Source organism: Hippopotamus amphibius, chromosome 14 (assembly GCF_030028045.1).
Source record: "Hippopotamus amphibius kiboko isolate mHipAmp2 chromosome 14, mHipAmp2.hap2, whole genome shotgun sequence".
NCBI lineage: Eukaryota > Metazoa > Chordata > Mammalia > Artiodactyla > Hippopotamidae > Hippopotamus > Hippopotamus amphibius.
The window spans coordinates 79,987,682-79,992,459 of record NC_080199.1 but is presented as its reverse complement, the minus strand read 5'-3'; the positions used below and the strand labels follow the sequence as shown (position 1 = coordinate 79,992,459).

Sequence of the window (4,778 nt, the reverse complement as noted above, 5' to 3'; positions counted from 1 at the left end):
TTGATATGCATCTTAACTATCTAGAGCCAGTATCCTGTTTTCTCTATCTTGAAATCTCTCAAGGGGCACCTTGGTGTGGGGGTGGGGCTGCCGTCACTGAGGGCTTTATGACCACAACATCCTTTGTTTACTGATATGACATTTACATGACCCAAGTTAATATTCCACTTTGACAAAAGAAAAAAATGCATTGGATTAGCTTTAAAAAGTTTTCTGATAAATATTTAATTTAGTGCATAAATACCTATCTGAATTTTTGAAAATTAGTCTGTATCTGTTTCTGTAAATGAGAGTCCTAAAGCTGGAATGAGAGATCAGTGCTCGTTTCAGCAGCACATGTACTGAAATTGGAATGATACAGAGATCAGCACAGCCGATGCGCAAGGGTGACACGCAAATTTGTGAATCACTCCATATTTTTTTTTAATTTTCAAAAAAAATTTTTTTAAAAACAATGAGATCATAGTATACGCAGATTTTAACTCTATTAAATGCTTGTGTTCCTCTACCAGTTTGTATTCCAACTATTAATACATGAGAGCAACTCTTTTCTCATACTTCAACAGCACTGGTTGTTAACAGTTTACGTTGTTATTTAAGAAGCAAAAAATTATTGAGAAGTTAAAAACTGTAAGGGCTTCCTAGGTGGCGCAGTGGTTAAGAATCCGCCTACCAATGCAGAGGGACATGGGTTCAATCCCTGCTCCAGGAAGATCCCACATGCCATGGAGCAACTAAGCCTGTGTGCAAAAAAAAAAAAAAAATTGTAAGGTTTTTTGTTTCAGGATGCTTATTGCAGCTAAATTTGTGATAGTAAAAAAGTGAAAATACCCTGAGCAGTAATTAATATACAAATAATTACAAATTAGGGAATATACTTATTATGGATTACCTACTATTAGCCAAGAAGAAGAATGAGGTGGAACTACCGGTTATTCCCCCCAAATTTCCGCAGTGTGTACTCCCGTGTGCCAGGACAATGTTAAGTAGTTCACATATATCAAGGCTTCCAACTCTCATTACAACCCCATGTGGGCAGTACTGTCACCATACCTAACTTGTGTGAAAACCAGAATTCAGCTGAGTAAGTGTGGAGAGCTAATTCAATGACTCATGAACCAGCAGCACCCCTAGTAGTAGACAGAATGGCCCTCCAAGGAGCTGTACAGAATGGAAGGTTTTTATAAACTGGAGGGTGGGGCAAGGAAGTCATTAGCAAAAGAAAAGAAAGGGTTATTTTGGGCCAGGACAACATTTTTTGGGAAAAAGGAGTGGGCAAGTTTTTATCATGCAGACTGCCTCTCCTTCCTGTGGGTGGGGATGGGAGACGACCCACATAACAGATTACTTCTTTGGTGCCAAGGAGAAAATTCCAAACTGATTGATTAAGATTACATTTCTGGGGAAGGTGGAAACCGCCATTAGATTAGGTGTTAAATCTGGGTTTGGTATCATGGACGTTAGCACAAGCGATGCCATTTTGGGCCTCTGGTTTTTCCCTTTAACAAGTACAAATGAAGGAACCCCAGCAGTACGCGCAGCAGCGAGAAAGGATCGGGTGGGCCTGTTCGCACTGCTCTGGAACACGTCTCCACCACATCGTTAACTGAAAAAGCCCACGTGGGCGTGATAAATGATATGGTTCCACTTTATATTTTAAGAATATAAATGTTTACGTAAACATATCTGTGTAAGCATAGAATCAAATACAGAATATTATTCCATTAACAATTTGGACTTGGAAGATTCATGAAGAGTGTTCCCATTGACGTCTTAATATCTAATTTACCTAATTTTAAAGGAAAGAAAGAAAAAAGAAGAGGAAGGAAAAGAAAGGAGTAAAATAAAGAAGTGAAATAGAGTTCATCTTTGGGACCTCCCTAGCGGTCCAGTGGTAAAGACTCCACACTTCCAATGCAGGGGGAGAGGATTTGATCCCTGGTCGAGGAAATAAGATCTCACATGCTGTGTGGCCAAAAAAAAAAAAAAAAAAAAAAAAAAGAGTTCATCCTTAATGGTGAGCCAAAATTGGGGGCTACCACGGGTTAGCAGCTTTTTTATTCCATGGAATGATGGAGAGAAGAAAATTATTCATCTACTCAGAGTTTGGAAGAGATTCAAAGCAAACGCTTCCCCTTAGTTTATTTAAACAAAGTCATTACATTTTCTCCAATTGTGCTGATATTACATGATCTGATATTTACTGCATTGCACACTGGTCACAATCACACCAGCTTTCTCTCCAACCCCCACCTGCAATACTAACTGGCTTCCAGATTTTTTTCTGAAAACAACAAAAGGTTTTGTTTCTTAAGCCAATTATTTCCAAATAACTCTAACATCTTCATTTAGCTTTCCCAATGTTTCTGTAAGAGAGGCCCGCTAGACTATATTGTAGATGGCTTGGGGACGTTTACTTGGTTTCAATTCAATTTCTCTAGGTAGAACCAGACATTTTCTCAGTGCATTTGGGGCTTAAAATGCATATTTCCCCAGAGAGATGCTATAACCTATTCCCACTGTAAACTCTAGGACATGCCCTATATTAGGAAAAATCTCATGAACTATATACTAGAAATAAATTAGTGGGCCTCCTAGGTGGCGCCGTGGTTAAGAATCCGCCTGTTTGGAGCTCCCCGTAGCTGTGTGTGGCCAGTGGCTATCCTGCTGCGCTGGGCCCACGGTAGACCATCTGCCTCACTGGAGAAAGTTCTGTTGCACCTTGCTGGGCTAGACTTTTTCATCACAACTCTTTCCTCTCCACCATCAAAGCCTTAACTATGGGTTCTTGATGACTGGCCCCTAGCACTGGATCACATATTTCAATAAAGAATTTAAAACTGGAAACCAAAAAAAAAAAAAAAAGATTCCGCCTGCCAATGCAGAGGACATGGGTTCAAGCCCTGCTCCAGGAAGACCCCACATGCCGCAGAGAAACCAAGCCTGAGAGCCCCCCCCAAAACAGGAAGAAATTAGTAAGTATATATTCTGCATCTGTAGTTACACCCCCATGGGAATACAAAGATAAATAACATCATTCCTGCCCTCCAAGAGAACAGGGAAGAGGCCTGTAGACAACTAAGCCTTCCACCTGCATTACAGCATTTTCTTTGTTGTAGCAAAGTTCTGAGGAAGAGGAGGGGAAAGGTCAGGGGAGACTCCACAGAGGAAGTATTGCAGCTGGACCTTCAAACAACAGTTTTTAAACTTTCGCTCACATACTTTCTAGAAAGATTTTGATGAACAATAAGCCTATTTACACAAATAAGTGACATCTAACAATTTCTGTGCAGTGCAAATATGCCCATTAAAAATAAAAATCTTAAATCCCTTTTACCAATGTATTCAATGGCATCTACATACTGTACTGTTTTGGCACTCACCATCACTCTTTTAAAAAGTACATGAACAAGATATTCTTCAGTTGTAGGAAATTTCACACAATTCGTTTTTCTCCCTTGAACGTCATTTCCTTTCCACTTCCCCCCAGAATTCGATCCTAGCGTAATATATACTTATTCTGAAAAGTCTTCTTGCAATCATCCTACTACAGTGCTCTGCAACAAAAATATGTAAATAAGTTTTAACTGAAAAATTTCTAGGCCCACAAATCTATGTTAAACATTTTTTAATCAATGAAATATGAATTACATTGCTAAGTCTTAGATCAAACCAACACAATGTATTCCTTCAATTAATAATTTACAAAAAGTAGAATTTTATAGAAACTCTTACTTAAAGTATTTTTTAATTCCCTTTTTGATTTCCTCCTTCACCCATTGGTTTTTTTCGTTGCGTGTTGTTTAGTCTCCATGCAATCGTTTTTCTTCTCATTTCTCTTTCTGTGGTGACTTCTCGTTTCGTGCCGTTGTGCTCACAGAAGATGCTTGGCGACAGAGAGGATGGCGCCGAGGACCGCGCAGCAGCGCAGGACCCAGCGGCCGGGAGGAGGCCCGCTGCTCTGTCGGTGCCTCGAGCTCTCACAGGCGGGGTGCCGTTCAGGCCCCTAAGCCCAGGACGCCGCGGAGGAGGAAAGCTGACCCCAGGAGCCTGCGCCTGTCCCTCGCGTCCTCTGCCTCCCCGGCCAGCATCTCTCCCTCACGGCATCCAGGGCGGAGCCCGGGGCCGAGGGTACCCCCCGTGGCCACCAAGCGCGGGAGAAGGGACAGAGGGTCCTGGGGTCCGCGACGGGCTGCGAGCCGCCCGGGAGGAGGATGGACCCTCCAGGGATCGCCGTGCAAAGGGGCGGTGAGGCGGCTCACCCGGGCCTCCAGTCAGATCCCAGAGGAACCCTTTCGGCACCGGGCCAGGTTTCTAGCCCGTCTTCAGTCCCCGGGGCTGGTCCCGGCAGAGCTCTGCCCGCACCTGCGCGCCGGCTCGGACCACCTGCAAGGACCCGGAGCCGCGGGAGGCCTCGCGCCCTCTGCCTCCGGCGGCGGGGGGCTGGGGGTGGGGACCGCGGCCGCAGAGCCGGGCCCCGCCGGCCGCCACCCGCCCTGCCCGGCCGCGGCCTGGACCCTCCCGCCCCCCGCGCGGACGCCCCGGCCTCCCCTCGGGCTGCGCCGCGGCAGCGGGTCCGCGCCCCCCGGGCTCGCGCGCCCCACCCGCGCCGCTGCGCTGGCCACGCGGAGCCCTCCTCCGCCGGGGCCTGCGCGGGGGGCCTGCGGGGCCTGCGGAAGGGGCTGCGGCCTGCGGGCGGCCGGGCGGCCCGGCAGGGGCTGCGGGCCCGGCCCCGCGGTGCAACCAGAGCCCCGCGCGCGCCGCTCCCGCCGGGTACC

The 4,778-nt window shown here is 46.5% G+C and overlaps 1 non-coding gene across 1 annotated transcript; it reads left to right on the top strand.

The window, feature by feature from the left end:
• Positions 1 to 317: 317 nt before the first annotated feature.
• On the top strand, positions 318 to 421 carry LOC130836041 (U6 spliceosomal RNA). Its single transcript, XR_009049104.1, has one exon. It is a non-coding gene; the product is annotated as a U6 spliceosomal RNA (small nuclear RNA).
• Positions 422 to 4,778: the final 4,357 nt, after the last annotated feature.